Source organism: Gossypium arboreum, chromosome 5, assembly GCF_025698485.1.
Source record: "Gossypium arboreum isolate Shixiya-1 chromosome 5, ASM2569848v2, whole genome shotgun sequence".
NCBI classification, from domain to species: Eukaryota; Viridiplantae; Streptophyta; class Magnoliopsida; order Malvales; family Malvaceae; genus Gossypium; species Gossypium arboreum.
The window spans coordinates 48948289-48966919 of NC_069074.1; the positions used below are offsets into that span (position 1 = coordinate 48948289).

At 38.4% G+C, this 18631-nt stretch overlaps 1 non-coding gene across 1 annotated transcript; it reads left to right on the plus strand.

The window, feature by feature from the left end:
- The first annotated feature begins 406 nt into the window (after nt 1-406).
- Nucleotides 407-513, plus strand: LOC128293436 (small nucleolar RNA R71). Its single transcript, XR_008283619.1, has one exon. It is a non-coding gene; the product is annotated as a small nucleolar RNA R71 (small nucleolar RNA).
- Nucleotides 514-18631: the final 18118 nt, after the last annotated feature.

Genomic DNA, 18631 nt, shown 5'->3' on the forward strand with positions numbered 1-18631 from the left:
ATTCTTTTGAGGTCGAGGATTATCACCCATGTAATTTAATCTCTCGTTATCTATGTTGTGGCCATAAGGTTGGTATTCCGAATGGCTTGTTCCACCTCCACTTGCTTCGCACTGCATTACTAGGTGAACCTGTGAAGAACTAAGAAACCCATCAATTTTCTTATTCAAGAGTTCTACCTAATTAGAGAGCATGGTGACCGAGTTGACGTTATAAACACCGACTGTTTTTGTTGGCTTTGTCCTTATGACTTGCCACTGATAGTTATTCAATGACATCTCCTCTATGAACTCATAAGCATCTTCAGGTGTTTTATTATTGATGGTTCCACCAGCAACTGCGTCAACCATTTTTCGAGTCAAAGGATTCAGGCCATTATGGAATGTTTGAACTTGAAGCCAAAGCAGTAACCCATGGTGAGGGCACCTTCTCAAAAGGTCCTTGTATCTCTCCCATGCATCGTAGAGTGTTTCTAAATCCATCTGCACAAAAGAAGAGATATCATTACGTAATTTAGCCGTTTTAACCGGCAAAAAATATTTTAGTAAAAAAATTTCGGTCATTTGTTCCCAAGTAGAATTGACCTTTGTGGTAACGAGATCAACCACTGTTTAGCTTTGTTCCTTAATGAGAAAGGGAATAACCGAAGACAAATGGCATTGTCAGAAATGCTATTAATTTTAAATGTATCGCATAGTTCCAAAAAGTTCGCTAAGTGAGCGTTGGGATCTTCTTCTTGCAAACCATCAACTGTTGTATCATTTGAATTGTGTTAGGTTTCAGTTCAAAAGTATTTGCAGCTACAGCAGGTCTAGCTATACTTGATTCAGTTCCTGTTAAAGAAGGTTTAGCATAATCATACATAGTGCGTGGAGCAGGATTTTGATTAGCCACAGTTGCAGGAGGTAGCTGATTGTCTTGGTTTTCAGCCATCTCTTCAGTTGGGGGTTGAGTCTCGTCTTCTTGCTCGTTCTTTGTGTATCTTAGGCTTTGCCTTATTTCTCTTTGGTTTCTACGAACTGTGCGATCGATTTCTTCGTCAAAAAGTAGTGGTCCTGACGGGTTTCTTCTAGTCATAAACTATAAAAATCTGCCAACAGAAAGAAAAAGTAAATTAATAAATAATAATAATAATAATAAAATAAAATTGCAAGAAAAATAAATGGCTAAAGTAATAAAAATTGAGCGTTCCCAATATCTTAGTTCCCCGGCAACGGCGCTAAAAACTTGATCGCGTGATTTCGTGATAGGTTTTAAATATTTATAATTAATCATTCTTGAATCTAACTATTATCGCGATGTAGGCAAGTGTACCTATCGAACAATAGTATAGTTTTAGCAAAACCGGATTGTTGAACCCAAAGGAACTAAAAGTACTAGTAATGACTGTCTTTTTCTTATCTAGCCCTAGAATAAAGAGGTTTAGTTTTAACTAACTAATTATCTAAACTAAGAACTCACAGAGAATAGAATTGGGGAATTTCTTTTAGGAAAATTGATTGAATTAAGACAATACCTAAGGAAAAATCTACCTAGACTGTACTTGTTATTCTGGCTCCGAATTAGACGATTTATTCATTTAACTTGTTCCGTAGAGATCCCTAAGTTATGTTATTATCCCTATGGAAGACTAATAATGTCTAATCCCTAGATTGAATAATTCAGACCTTTCTCTAATTAACATCCTAGGGTTGCATTAACTCGATCTATGGATCCCCTTATTAGGTTTCACCCTAATCCGGCGAAATCTTGTCACCCTATGTCTAGGCGCGCAAACAACTCCTCTTAATTATGACAAATGTACTCTTAGACAGGGTATATTCCTCCTCTGAATAAGAGCTTATCTTGAATCAATATCCTGGGATATCAAAACAAGAATTAAGAACACATAATTAAGAACAAGTAAATATTTATCATACAATTTAGAAAATAATAACAAGATTCGTCTTAGGTTTCATTCCCCTTAGGTATTTAGGGGATTTAGTTCATAACTAAATAAAAAAACATCTCAGAATAATAAAGAATACAAAACATAAAAAAAAAACCCAAAACTCCTGAAGGGGAAATTGAGGAGAGATCTTCAGTCTTGATGATGAATCTGGCTTCTGAGATGGATCAATCGGCTTCCTTGGAGTAATTCCTTACTCCCTATTCTATACCTCCCTTTCTTCCTCCTCTAGGGTGTATTTATAGGCTTTAGAATGCCTAGAAGCCCTCAAAATTGGCCTTTTCTGAATTGGACTCAACTTAGGCTCGACAGGGACACGCCCATGTCTGATTACTTCAAGCCATGCTCGAGCCTTTCAAATTGACATGGCCGTGGGGTCTGCCCATGTGAGGAGGTCCAGGCCGTGCTGATTTTGTTCTTTGGCCCATTTTCTCCGTTTTTGGCCCGTTTCTCGTTCCTTTCACTCTCCTATGCTCTCCTAAATATAAAACATGAATTCAAAGCATTAGGAGCATCCAATTCACCAATTTTAATGGGAAATCATCCATAAAATGCATTAAACATAGGGTAAAAATATGTATAAATTACAGTTTATCAGATATATACCATTGAACCATTTAGAATACTACAAGATATTCATTAGCCGCAAACATGGGATAAGATGCCGATGCCATGTCTCAAACATGGTCTTACACTGGCTAGCACATCAAAGTCGATGCCATGTCCCAGATAGGTCTTACACTAACTTTCATATATCGAGGCTGATGCCGTGTCCCGGACAGGTCTTACACTGGCTCTCATCTATCAGTGTCGATGCTATGTCCTAGATAGGTCTTACACTGACACACAACAAGCTGACGCCATGTCCCAGATAGGTCTTACACTAGCTTGTATATCTCGAGGCTGATGCATGTACCAGACATGTCTTACACTAGCTATAGTCTCAATTTCGGTGCATGTCCTAGGCATGTCTTATACTGGCTTGCATCTCTCGGGGCCGATGCAAGTTCCAAACATGTCTTACACTGGTTCTCGTAATGTGGCAGATGCATGTCCTAGACATGTCTTACACTAGAACACATATCAGCCAATGTCCTGGCATGAATATCCAATTCTATTCCTAATGTTCAATCGGGAGTCTTTATTACACTAATTTCTCAACACGCACACTCATATTCACAATCAAAACAATTTATGCAATATCAATTCAATCACAATCATAACATTATCGTTGCATTCTTAACATACAACTTACCTTGGCTTACAAAATGTAGGTGACTAGTCGATTTAATCTACTTGCTTGGCTTTCCCCCGGTCTAGGTTCGGATTTTGTATTTCTTGATTTGCAAGAGGATAACCTAGCTAAATTTTAAAGCTTCAAAGCCCCCTATTTGCTGGTATTTTCGGTGGAGAAAGAGATGAGAAGAAGATGATATCATTCCCTCTTTATTTTATTTTCTTTTTAGTCAAATAAGCCACCAAATTTCTCCTAACTTAGAAAATTGTCTCCTATTTGTCTCTATGGCCAGCCAATATTTAAGGGATTAATTGCACTTTAATGACCCCCAATTGTAACACTCCTAACTCGTATCCTCGCAGGAATAGGGTCATAAGACATTATAGAATGATAATACAGTTCCGAACAGTTATATATATATACATGAATAAATTCCAAAGATCCATCAAATTTATTTCATAAACTAACACAACTCTTAAAATTTGAAAACATTTCATGTCTCATGTTTATGCAATTATATCACTTATAAGCAATAAAATATAATATATCATCGAAAATATTTAGCTTATGCCGATATAACAAGGATAAAATATAAACTCTAATGAACATCTAATTAATATAATGCATGAGTATATATATATATTGGCTATTAAATTAATACTTAAAAAATGAAATATCGGTATATTATACAAATTACTATCTTTATAAATATATACAAGTAACTAACAAAATTATTACGTAGTATCTATTCAAGAACAACCACATGAGTCACATATTTTTTTTATATTTTTTAATAGTCCAATATTTATACATGCTATAATCATATAATGGCTCATTCATAAAAATAATCTCTATGACTTTATTGAATGTTACGTCATGGTGATCGAATATAATCACAACAAAGTACTGTTTATAATATCTATCAATCAATATAAATTATACTCGATTTACCATTCATCTCAACTCTATTATTTATCTTGCAAGTATTTAATTTAAATAATATATATCAAACCATCTCAATTATCATGCCTATTTTCTCCATCACTAAAGGAAATTAATTTATGCATTTCCACTACCGTACAACCAGAACATATAGACCAACGTTCATTCAATTACAAAAATATATACTATATCCAAATCAACTAATATGTCAATGAACAGGAACATGTCTTGTACCTTAACTGATATGTCACAAACCTGGATGTATGCATAAGCAATACACGAAGCACCAACAAATTCCCAAACACACATCACATGATGGAACTAGTCAAATACTTTATTCGCAAGCATTATACTCATATATAACCTTAGTCAAACTAAGCACAAATATTTTTAGTAGTCATTATCCACTTCAAGCATATATGTTATTTACCACAACTACCATGCAAATATAGAACGTAGCATTATAACTAAGGTATAGTTAAATCTTAAGCAAAATATATAAATGCAAACATTAAATTAAGCCATTTTCGTATGGCTTTTATACAACCATATTTCCAAAATAACCAACTACAAAATCAGCCTATATATGCCATAATTCGAGTTTAGCTTATTAAGTACCAAAGTAGTAGATAGTGTGATGAACTTGGCTGACAATCCCCGAGCTTGTAGCTTGAATTCAAAATTTATAAACTGAAAACACATAAAAAACATAAAGTAAGCTGTTGAAGCTTAGTAAATTATAAGCAAATAAATAACTCATTAATATTGTCCATTTTTTTTTCTAACTAACATTTAACATTGTCATTACCATACTTGATCTTGAATTACATTTTCATATTTAAAACACTTTTATCAACAATTTCCTATTTAAGCCGAATATTCACAAGGCTATTTAACATATTTTTTATCCACTTCCAAACAATTAATCTTAATAAACTATGCATCCAATTACCCACATATTTAAACGTAAGAATCACAGAATAACATCACTTATAAGAATCATATATAAAGCCGAATATACTAAATCATAAGTGAACATACCTAAGAAACATTTCTATAGTACACGATTTATACATTCACAAGTCAAATACATATACCACTTACTCATATATTCTTTATTTGCACTGCACAATATTTACAACAAATATTCTTAATATTTACTTACCTTATCTCATGTAAATATCAAATAAATTCTTACCTGAGATTTAACTTGTTTTACAAATCCGATCACAATTTACCTTTGCCCGATGAACCATTCGGAATTGGATAGGACACTTAGATAATCACACAAGCCGTACACTGCCAACGTCCCAGACGTGGTCTTACATGTAGCCACATACCGATGCCAGGGTCTTACTCGCACACATATATCGGAATTCTATGTCATGACATATGTATCCTAACTATTCCTAAGGTTCATATAGGACTTTTGGACTTCGTATCTCGGTTGAATTGAACTCGAAAGTATGGTAGCCACATTTATACATATTCGACCATAGTACAATTAAATTCTAACATTCCATAACAGCATATAATTATAACATTAATTTACTAATAAACAGGTCTATTTCTTTAGTTCTTGATCTAAAAATATTCAAATTAAGCTCATTAAAACATATTTTCATTCAATTTAGTCCAAAAACAAATAAATAGGTAAATTACCATTTTACCCCTAACATTTATAATTTTTACAATTTAGTCCTTATTGCACAAAACACAAAATACACAAAATTTCCAATTACCCATGTTTAGACGAATCTTACCCATTACCATACGAGTCCATATATTTCATTAATTTTACATTTTAGTCCCTCAAATTATTATTTTTTCAAAATTATCAAAAATTCCAATACAAAATATGTTAAACTAAAACATATATTTCATTTTTCATCATCAAACCACAAAAATCACAAGCTATCAACAATGGCACAACTCAAAATATTCATCAAAATAAAAAATTTAAGCATGGGTTTTGTAGTACTCGAAGCAACAATCTCAAAAATGTAAAAATTATCAAAAACCGAGCCGAACACTTTCCTTAATCTAGCTTGAACAAGGCCGAACCCTACTTTGTTTTCTTTCTTTTTTCTTTGTTTTAGTTTCGGTGCAAGGATGAAGAAATAACATGGATATGGCTTTTTATTTTATAATATAATAACATACATTAACTTATTATTATGTTACCTTTTTTTTTTCTTTCTTTTTAACTTTAGTTAATATATTATAAATCATCCACTATCGTCCAACATCATATATATAATGGGATAATTTCACCATAAATACCCCCACTTAGAAAGCCATTAACAAATAAGCCCTTTACAAAATAAACTACCCACTTTTCAATTTACGCGATTAAGTCCTTTTATTTAATCGGACACCTAAACGACAAAATTAAATCACGAAAATTTCACAGATATAAATTCACACAAAATAAACATAGAAAATAATTTTTAAATATTTTTCTGACTAGGATTTGTGGTCCCGAAACTACCGTTCCGATTAGGGTCTAAATCGGGCTGTTACACCAATTTTGGTTCTCTAGCTATTTAACACATTTTGCTAGTAAAACAAAACTTTTTCCCTTTATGTGATTTAGTCCTTTTTTGCAATTAGGCTCACAAACTCTAAAATTAATTCAAAAAAATTTTCATACACTCACAGTCTTACTGTGACACAAGAAAAATAAAAATAAAAAATAATTTCTAGGCCTCAGATTTGTGGTCTCGAAACCACTGTTCTGACTAATTCTAAAATCAGGCTGTTACACTATATGTATACTTGCTTAACTCTGCTGGGTTACATACTGAGTTACGAAAACGCACCCCTTTTCCATTTGTCTGTTCAGGTAACCCAGAGTCTGAGGCGGATCGGTGTAGCGGATGACTCGATGGTGACCACCTATTTTACTCTTTTATTTTGTTTTGGGGTTATTAAGTTTTTGGCATTGAAGTTGTATTTTCTAGGACTCTGACTCTTTTAAAATTTTGATATTGGTTTTGGGTTTTTGGTTTTTACTTATTTAAAATTGTAATGGTTTTTTAAAATCTTGAACGAATTTTCTGGATACAACATTTTTACAAGCTTCCGCTACAAACACATTCAATCTCTAAATGTTTAAAAGCTTTGAAAATAATAATAACTCTAAAGGCTTATGAACTGGGAAGGTTTTAACCTAACGACAATGGTTTTTCAACTCACTTCATGTGACACTTCCGGATTCGGTCATAACATCTAAGCAGAGTTTGGGATGTTACATTTAGTGGAATCAGAGCCAAGTTACAAAAACTCGACTATTGATTTTTGCGTTCCAAAATATGTTTCAAAGAATTGGTTTTCAAATGGTTTAAAATATTTTGATTAAGTAAATGGTACACCGAGTCTCTGGTGCCAATCTTGTAAGTATTTCTAATTTCTTATAAAAAAATTTGAAAGCGTTATTGATGGGCTACTTGGAAACACTCTAGTTAGTACACTTTGAAACTGTAGTAAAACTGAAAGGGATTAAAACTTGTGAAAAAAACTCTAAACTTCTGATTCTTTATGCATAAAACATCTGTTAATAAATATCGAAATTCATGCATAAAATTATTAATGTAGATAAAACTTCTAAATCATAATGAGCTCTTGAGGTATCCATGGGTATGGCATTCGAGGCCAAGGTAGAGGCCGTAGGGGGGCTTGAGCTGAGTACTCATCTCTGGGCAGCATGCCAAATCTAGACACTAGTGAGACATTTGTGTCACCTGCTACTGAGACTGGGTCTTAGAGTCGTTTGACTGGGGACGACGCACTGTCCCAAGCCATGTTGAGGATATTAGAGAGGGTCGCTGGGCCTAATTCTGGATCTAGAGGCTGAGGGTTGGTAACTGAGCGACTCTGGTCTAATGGAGCTGAGCTGTTATCACCCCTAATGTGGCTAAGTATTGGTTGGAGGCCACTGAGAAGATTAAGGATGATTTGGACTATATCTCCGAGAAGAAATTGAAGGGTGCAGTCTCCTTGTTTCACGATGAGGTTTAGCAGTGGTGGTTGACGATTAAGGAGGGCACTCAGCCTGAGCGTCTGACATGGGAGTTCTTTAAGACTACGATTCAGAGTAAATATGTGGGGCCATTCACGTTGATGCTTGCAGGCATGAGTTTTTGAACCTCATGTAAGGTGACCGATCTGTGGCCGAGTCTGAGGCCAAATTTTTGAGGTTGAGCCACTATGCTCAAGTTATGTTGGCGTCCGAGTGTGAAAGGTATGTTAGTTTTGAGGATGGCTTAAGGGATAATCTGAGTGTCCTGATTGCTTCGCAGAGGGAGCGTAAGTTTTCTGTTCTAGTAGAGAAGGCGAAGATCGTCGAAGATGTTAAACGCACGGAGCACCAGAATAAGGAGAGGAAAAGTGGTAAGAGTAAAAGGGATTCAGAGCCCTCAAGTTCTATGCAAAGGCCTAAGGAAAAGGCCAGATTTAGAGTGGGGGCTCCTACTACTTCTGCTGGGTTGCAGCCTTATGGTGATTGTGGTAGGTGTCATCTGGGCGAGAGTTGGAGGAGGATTGGGGCCTGTTTAAGATGTGGGTCTTTAGAGAACTGTATTAGAGACTGTCCACAGCAGGCAAATCAGACACAGGCTACGAATTTTGTACAGCCTCAAAGGGTTGTTCAGCAGCTACCTAGGGGCTGTGGTTAGGCCAGGGGTGGTAATGGTATGGGCCATGGGCAGAGAGCACTGAGCAGGGGTTCTAGTCAGACTGAGGCGAGGCAACCTGCTTTAATTTATGCTACACGATGCTAAGAGGACAGAGATGCACCTAAGGTCATCCCGGTACGTTCTTTATATTTGATGTACCTTACATTACTCTGATAGATATAGGATCTACTCATTCCTATATGCCAATTCAGTTTTTGAAAACCTGGGGATTTCTGTTGAGAGTACTTCTAGTGAGGTTACTGTGATAAGTTCGTTGGGGCAGTCTGTTCGTGTTAGTAAACTCTATAGGGATGTACCCTTACTGGTGCAAGGAACTATTTTTCTGGCAGATCTAATGGAGCTTCTGTTTGGGGAGTTCGAAATAATTCTGGGAATGGACTAGTTGGTCAAGCACTGGGTTAGTCCGGATTGTGCGACTAAGAGGGTCGTTCTGAGAACTGAGGTGGATGACGAGGTAGTTGTGATCGAAGAGCATCGGGATTATTTGTCTAATGTGATCTCCGTGCTTGTGGCTGAGAAATTGGTTTGGAAAGGGTGTGAGGCGTACTTGGCCTACATCAGTGATTCTGCTTCTAGGGACTCTTCAATTGGGGATATTAGAACTGTGAGGTATTTTCTGGATCTTTTTCTTGAGGAGTTATCGGGATTGCCTCTGAATCGAAAGGTTGAATTTAGGGTCGATCTTCTTCTTGGTACAACTCTACTGTCCATTACTCCCTATCGTATGGCATTGAAGGAGCTTATAGTGTTAAGGCTCAACTACAAAAGTTGTTGGACTGTGGTTTCATTCGTCCTAGTGTGTCTCCGTGAAGAGCACCAGTCCTGTTTGTTAAGAAAAAGAATGGGACCATGAGGATGTGCATCGACTATTGGTAGTTGAACAAGCTGACTGTAGAGAATAAGTATCTACTTTCGAGGATCGATGACTTGTTTGATCAGTGCTAAGGGCTTCAGTGTTCTCCAAACTTGATCGTCGATCTAGGTATTATCAGTTGAGGGTTAAGGATGCTGATATTCATAAGACTGCATTTAAGACTCGTTATGGACATTACGAGTTCCTAGTTATGTCCTTCAATTTGACGAATACATCGGCTGCGTTTATAGATTTGATGAACCGAGTGTTTTAGCCCTATTTGGATCAGTTCATCATGGTCTTCATCGAAGACATTCTAGTTTACTCTAAGACCAAACATAAGTATGATTAGGATCTTGAGTAGTGTTTCAGATTCTACGTGAGAAGCAGTTGTATGCTAAATTCAGCAAGTATGAGTTCTCGCTACGTGAAGAGACTTTTCTTGGGCACGTAGTTTCTGCTAAAGGGATTGGTGTGCTCGAGGAAGATTGAGGCTATATTGGATTGGAAACAGCCTAAGAATGTGTTTGAGATCTACAGCTTTTTGGGTTTAGCGGGAAATTATCGGTGGTTTGTTGAGGTGTTCTCTTTGATTACTTCGCCGTTGACTAAGCTTCTCTGTAAGGGTACCCTTTTCGTCTGGACTGATGCATAGCAAGAAAGATTTGAAAAGCTCAAGTCTGTACAGACTTAAGCTCCTGTTCTGATACAGCCTAAATCTGGAAATGTGACAGCCCAAAATTGACCCTAGTCGGGATGTGGTTTCGGGACCACAAAACCGAGGCATAAAAATAATTTAAAATTTATTTTGATGTCTATAATATGTGTGTATTCATGTGTGACATTTTTGATGTTTCGATTTAGAGTTATAAATGTAAATTTCACTAGAAAGGACCTAGTAGTAAACTTTAAAAGTATGATGGGAAGATGTGTGATGATTAGTTGATCATGCATGCAAAAATAAAGGATTTGCATGTCAAATTTCCCCAAAAGAAGCTTAGTGGCCGGCCATGACATGGTTTATGGGCAAAGAAAACATGTTGAAACATGTTTTGTTAATGCATGATGTGTTAAATGATAAAAAATTAATGATGTTAGATGAGAAACAAAAAATCAAAAAAAATTGCTCATCCTTTCCCCTTGTGCCGTGAGTGAAAGAAAAGAAAAGAAAAATTTGTTCATCCTTGTTCTTTCCTTTTTGGCCAAAATTACTAAGGAAGAAGGTAGGATTTTTGCACCATCTTTTGGTTTAGAAGAGATCTAGAAGGAGATTTGGCTATACTTGCATCAAGATTAAGGTATGTATGAGGTTGTGTCATGAGATTCATGCATGTTTTAGTTGCTAACTTGATGTTCATGTTAGCCATGGTTCAAATCCTTGTTATGCCATGGAAATGGTATTTGGCCAAAGTTGATATTGTGTTAAAGCCATTGCATGCTAAATGTGAAGCTTGATGATGATGCATGTAATGATGGATTGACTACTCTTGAAATTTCTTTTAGCATTCTTGAGTAAGCCATGGAGTTTTTTTTGTTTTTGTTTAACCATGACCAAAAATTGAAAGGGTGTGGTGTGTGATGTATTCGGCCATGGTATGCTCATGAGCATGGTTTATGCTTCTTGCATGATAGTTAAAAATTTGTGTTTTGAATGGTTATGAACACCTTGAAATTCGGCCTTGCACCTATATGTGTATACATGTTTGCACATGATGATTTGGTTATGAGATAAATGATAAATATGTTTGTTTAAAGAAGAAAGTGTTGAAGAATGTTTGTGAAATTGCAAGTACATTCGGCCTAGTACACATATGATGTGAAAATCTTGCAATTTATTGTTGATTTTGTGCAAGTATGACTAAGTATAATCGGCCACATGAGGGGAATTATTGTGCATGCATTCGGTTAGAGGCAAGCTTAATGGTGCCTATTCTTGACTTAGGTAATCGGCTACCTTGTTGTGAGCTAAGGCCGAATGTGTGCGTAATTAAAGAAAATTGACTAAAGTGCTTAGTTATGTGATGTTGAGTCAATGATGTGTGTATTCGCCAAGGCTAGCAAGCGAGACTTTAATAAATTGAATTTGTTTGAATTTGCTCAAGAGCTTAGAGGGCCACAATTGGATAAGGGAAGGAAAAAGTGATCGAATAGCCGTTGAAGCCGCTCGACAACATCCGAGGTAAGTCTTCAAGTAATGACCCTACTTGAATTATGTGAAATGAAATTATGGATGTGTAATGATTACTAATATACGTGTGTATGAGTATTTGAATGGTACCCGGCTATGTCCCAAGGCAATTACGCTAGTGATTATATTTGTGTTTGAGCCTTAGTAACGAAAATGAAACATGAATGTGTAATGATTATGGATGTATGTGTGCATGAGCAATTGAATGATATCCGGTTAAGACCAAGGCAATTGTGCTAGTGACTTTATCCGGCTAAGACCAAGGCATTCGTGCAAGTTGTTAAATCCGGGCTAATACCAAGGCATTTGTGCAAGACATTATATCCGGCTAAGACCAAGGCATTCGTGCATGTGGTTATATCCAGTTGTATTCAAGAAGCTTGGGCTGAAGGTGAGCGTTGGTTGCTGTAATAAATTTAATTAGTACGCTCGAAAAGCCCAAAGGATAAGGTATGTTTACATGTGCATTGGAAAAGTCGATATGTTTGAGTAACATTCATTCAATCGACTAACGAATTTTCAGCTATTGAATTGGTTGATATCTTGTGAAGGTATATAATGATGAAGTGTGAAGTAAGTATGATTATGTGAATGTGTAATAATGAAATGATTCATTTGGCTATGTGAATTTAATGCTTTAGTTAAAGCCGATTTCATTGCTTGAGACTTACTAAGCATAAAAATGCTTACCCCGTTGCTTTGGCTCTCTGTTTTATAGATTTTGCTCGTTAGCGATCGGATTCGGGATCATTGAAGTCGAAGTCATCCACACTATCAAAGCCTCCATTTTGGTATAATTTTGGTTGAACTTTGGAATGGCATGTATAGGACTACCCCTTGTTGGTTCAAATATGTTGTGGTTTGTATTTATATATACAGTTTCATGATGTGATTATGGATTGGAAATGGGAGGTTGGTCACATGATCAGCCATTGGAATGGTTAAAAATGATCATATGTGAACCTATGTATGGCAAGACTAGTTGGTTCATGGAGACTACAAAATAGGTAAGACCTACCTTAAAATAGATGCTGCCAATTGCAAAGGACGTGAATGTGAAAAATCACCAAAATTTGTAGGGATGGTATTAAATAGTGAAAGAAGTATGAAATCAAAACTTGTGATTGGTAGTAAAACACCGATCCCCCTGTTGAGATCTAATTCGATCTTCATAGATTTTGCGAGATATTTTCTTACGAAGTTTTGTTATAGCATCTATAACTGCCTCGGGTCCTTGATGAATCTACTTTCATATGAAAGTAACGAAACGGTTATATGAACAGTATACTAAGAGATACTAAAGTTCTTGTGAGACAGGGCCAGAACGGTTTCTGGGTCCCCTGTTGCGACTTTGAAAATTTACCATAAATTATCCAGAAAGAATTAGAAGTCATACCTTATATGTGCAGATTCCGTTTTGAGTCTAGTTTCTTTAGAAACAAACGGCACCAGATTAAAGCCCTGTATGAGAGAGATATTCAAGTTGTAACGCGAAGGTCCGAGTAGTCGACCCTCGTAACATGGTTGACTTTAACTAATAAACTGTACCAATTGGCTGACCAAAATTCTAGAAATAAATCCAGGATGGATACATGAGTCTAAATTCAGGTAAAATTTACGGAATCAGTTTCGAGTTGTGAAACTCGAGATATGCTTTTAAAGGCGATTAAGGACGCAGATTTCCAAATTTTGCGGAAATGTCAAATTGGTCGGTGCAATATGTGGATTTGCTCGTTAACCCCTCGCGTCCGACAACCGGCGACGGTCTCGGGTTCGGGTGTTACAATTTTATTGGTATCGAGCCACGGTTTAGTCGATTCTAGGACTACCGTGATATGTTTGGGGTCTAGCTATACATGCCATTAAGTGATGAATTGATAGTGTGGTGATTTCGACAATTTGACTTTGTGTTTGTTTATAGCAATGGATCTCGATCCCAACCGAGCAATAGTCGATGATGTGGAGAGTGTGGCGCTGCCTCGCAAGAAGGGGACAAGACCGCGGACTCTCAACCTATGGCCAAGAATCCGAATGATGAGGCTAGGCAAGCCTTTTATAGTGTGATGAATGATTGGTTTAACCAATACATTCGAACTAACACTACTGTTCCGAACCTCCATTCCCAAAAATGTAACCTCAAGACCTATAATACCTCCGAATCGACCAAATAAGGTCAAGTAAGCCCCAATCGATAGGATTCGAAAACATGGGGCCACTGAATTTAAAGCTACGGATGATGACGATGCCGAGCAAGCTGAATTTTGGTTGGACAACACTATCCGGGTGCTCGATGAGCTATCTTGTACACCCGATGAGCGCTTAAAGTGTACCATCTCCTTACTACGCGATTCCGCCTACTATTGGTGGAGTACTCTGACTTCTGTGGTGCCTAGAGAGCAAGTAACTTGGGAGTTCTTTCAAACCGAGTTCCGAAAAAAGTATATTAGTCAGAGATTCATCGACCAAAAGCGAAAGGAATTTCTTGATCTTAAGCAAGGCTCTATGTCAGTTACCGACTACGAACGAAAATTTGTTAGGCTTAGCCGGTACGCGCGAGAATGCATTTCGTCCAAAGCTATTATGTGTAAACGCTTCGAGGACGGGCTGAATGATGATATAAGGATGTTCGTTGGCATTCTCGAAATACGAGAGTTCGTAGTACTTGTTGAGCGAGCTTGTAAAGCCGAAGAGCTTAGAAAGGAGAAACAAAAAGTTGATGTGAGAACTGGAGAATTTCGAAAAAGGTCCTCGGGAAAGTCTCTTCAACAGGCATCGAAGAGATTTCAAGATGATGTGAGCCGGTCTGGAGGCGCTTCGGGCTTTTCTAGACGAGATCGCGGTCGACCCCCTATGACCACACGAGTCACTTCGATCGCCAATGGTGGAAATGATCGCCGAGAGAGAGCGGAGTGTCGCATTGTGGCAAATGGAATTGGGAGCTGAGGTTCCGTGATCGATCCTCGCTATAAGTGTGGATCGCCAACCACTTTATCAAGGACCGCCGAGGTTGCTTGAACAAAATGTAAGTCAAAGTGGAAACCCGGTGCTACCATTTGCCGAGGTAGGCCATCCAGAATGCGGCAATGCTAGTGGCGGTCGAGAGGGTCGAGAGATGCTACAACAAGACCCGAGGCTCGTGCTCCTACTAGGACTTATGCCATACGCCAAGACGCCGAGGATGCCGCCTCACCGATGTTATTACCGTACTTTCACTCTTTTCGATACTAATGTGATTGCTTTGATTGACCCCGGTTCTACTCATTCCTATATATGTGAAACCTTAGCATCCAAAGAAGACTTTGCCTATTGAGTCTCTCGAGTTGGTAATTCGGTGTCAAACCCTTGGGTCATTACGTGCTTATCAACAAAGTGTGTAAGAAAAGTCCCCTAGTGTTCCGAGGTTCTTGTTTTCCGGCGGACTTGATGCTTTTGCCGTTCGATGAATTCGACATTATTCTTGGTTTGGATTGGTTGACCATGCACGATGCGGTTGTAAATTGCAAAAGCAAGACTATCGATTTAAGGTGCGCGAATAACGAGATAATTCGGGTTGAGTCTACGGACTTAAAGGGTTGCCACCGTAATATCGCAATGTTGGCCCGTAAATATGTAAGAAAGGGTGTGAAGCGTACCTTGCGTATGTGCTCGATGACAAGGAGTCGAAAAGAAACCCGAATCTGCGCGCTGGTTTGTGAATACCCGGATGTTTTCCTCAAGAATTGCCGGTTTACTGCTGCTCGAAATAGAATTTGGCATCGAATTGGTACCGGTACCACTCCAATTTCGATAGCTCCGATCGTATGGCACCAACGCAATTAAAGGAGTTGAAAGCTCGGTTGCAAGAATTGGTGGATAGAGGTTTTGCTCGCCGAGTTTTTCGCCTTAGGGTGCGCCAGGTGTTGTTTGTGAAAAGAAGGATGGAACCATGAGGTCAGCATCGACTATCGTCGACTTAATAAAGCGACGATAAAGAACAAATATCCATTACCGCAGTATCGATGACTTGTTCGATCAACTGAAGGAGCCTCAGTGTTCTCGAAAATAGATTTGAGATCGGGCTATTATCAATTGCGAATTCGAGATTCGGACGTACCCAAGACTGCCTTCAGAACGAGATATGGTCACTACGAGTTCCTAGTGATGCTGTTTGGGCTTACTAATGCCCCTGCGGTATTTATGGATTTAATGAATCGGATCTTCAGACCATATTTGGATCGGTTCGTAGTCGTGTTCATTGATGACATCTTGGTCTATTCAAGAAATAAGACCGAACATGCTGAACACCTGAGGTTAGTGCTGCAAATTTTACGGGATAAGCAATTATATGCTAAGTTTAGCAAGTGTGAGTTCTGGTTAAGAGAGGTTAGCTTCTTGGGGCATGTGATATCTGCATCGGGTATTCGAGTCGACCCGAACAAAATTTCAGCCATACTTAACTGGAAGCCTCCGAGAAATATTATCGAGGTTCGGAGCTTTTTGGGGCTGGCCGGTTATTACCGACGATTTGTAAAAGGTTTCTCAACGGTAGCCACGCCAATGACGAAGCTACACCAAAAGGATGTAAGGTTCGAATGGTCGGAGAAATGTCAGAAAAGTTTCGATCAACTGAAAACTTATTTGACTGAAGCCCCAATTCTAGTGCAACCCGAATCTGGCAAAGAGTTTGTCATCTTTAGTGACGCCTCCCTACTTGGGTTAGGTTGCGTATTGATGCAAGAAGGTCGAGTTGTGGCCTGCGCGCCGAGGCAATTAAAGCCACATGAGAAAAATTATCCGACCCATGATCTCGAATTGGTCGCCATCGTATTCGCCTTTAAAGATATGGCGACATTACTTAGTTGGTGAGAAGTGGCATGTGTATTCGGATCACAAAAGTCTCAAATATTTGATGACTCAAAGAGACTTAAATCTGCGACAAAGACGTTGGCTCGAGCTGTTAAAGGATTATGAGCTGGTCATTGACTATCACCCGGAAAGGCGAATGTGGTTGCGGATGCCTTAAGTCGAAATCATTATTCGCTTTACGACGATGAATGTGCACTTGTCTGCTCGATCCGACAATGTGTTAGTAGCTGAATTGAAAGCCAAACCATTATTGATACATCAAATTTGTGAAGCTCAAAAAGTCGACGATGAGTTGGTTGCAAAACGGGTGAGTGTGTTCAACAAGGAATCGGAGTTTCGGATCGATGATGACGATTGTTTGAGGTTCGGGTCGTCTGTGTTCCAAAGAATTGAACTTATTTCGATAATTCGAACGAAGCCCATTGTAGCCGAATGGCAATCCACCCGGGAGTACGAAGATGCACAACGATTTGAAACGCCGGTTTTGGTGGCATGGTATGAAGCGAGACATCTCCGACTTTGTTTCGAGGTGTTTAATATGTCAACAAGTGAAAGCGGAACATCAAGTGCCTTCGAGATTACTTCACCGATCACGATACCCGAGTGGAAATGGGATCGAGTCACAATGGACTTCGATCCGGACCGCCATTGTCGGGGAGTAAGAAGGATGCGATTTGGGTCGTTGTAGATAGATTGACTAAGTCGGCTCACTTTGTCCCGTCGCGCGGACTTTTCAATGGACAAACTAGCCGAACTGTACATTTCTCAGATTGTGAGATTACACGGGGTGCCTATTTCCATCGTGTCGGATAGAGATCCGAGATTTACCTCGCGATTTTGGAAAAGTTGCAAGAAGCTTTGGGTACCAAGCTACATTTCAAAGACCGCCTTTCACCCCCAAACCGATGGTCAATCCGAGCGGATAATTCAGATACTTGAGGATATGTTAAGATGTTGTATCCTCGAGTTCAGTGGTTCATGGGAACGGTATTTACCTTTGATTGAATTCGCACAACAATAGTTTTCAATCAAGTATTAAGATGGCACCCTACGAGGCTTTGTACGGTCGTAAATGCCGTACACCATTGTTTTGGACCGAGCTCGGTGAAAGCAAAATTTTCGGGGTGGATTTGATTAAAGATGCTGAAAAAAAGTGAAAGTAATCCGTGAAAATCAAGATAGCCTCCGATCGTCGAAGTCGACGCGGATCTCAAACGAAAAGACATTGAGTATCGTGGGGATAAAGTGCTTCTAAGGTTTCGCTTGGAAAAAGATACTCAGATTCGCCGTAAGGGCAAGTTGAGCCCGAGGTTCATTGGGCCATATGAGATATCCGAGCGAAGTCGGTCCAGCTTGCATATCATTTGATTTTGCCCCGAACTCGAAAAGATTCACGACGTCTTTCATGTCTCGATGCTTGACGCTATAGATCCGATCCATCGCACGTGATTAGTCCATCGAGGTTGAAATTCAAGCCAATATGAGTTATGAGGAAAAACCGATTCGTATCCTATCACGTGAAGTGAAAGAGTTATAAACAAGCGGGTTCCGCTAGTGAAAGTGTTATGGCTCAAACACGGGATAGAAGAAGCTACTTGGGAAACCGAGAACTCTATGAAAGAGCGATACCCAACCCTATTTACCGGTAAGATTTTTGGGGACGAAAATTTCTTAAGTGGGGGAGAGTTGTGACAGCCCAAAATTGACCCTAGTCGGGATGTGGTTTCGGGACCACAAAACCGAGGCATAAAAATAATTTAAAATTTATTTTGATGCCTATAATATGTGTGTATTCATGTGTGACATTTTGATGTTTCGATTTAGAGTTATAAAGGTAAATTTCACTAGAAAGGACCTAGTAGTAAACTTTGAAAGTATGATGGGAAGATGTGTGATGACTAGTTGATCATGCATGCAAAATAA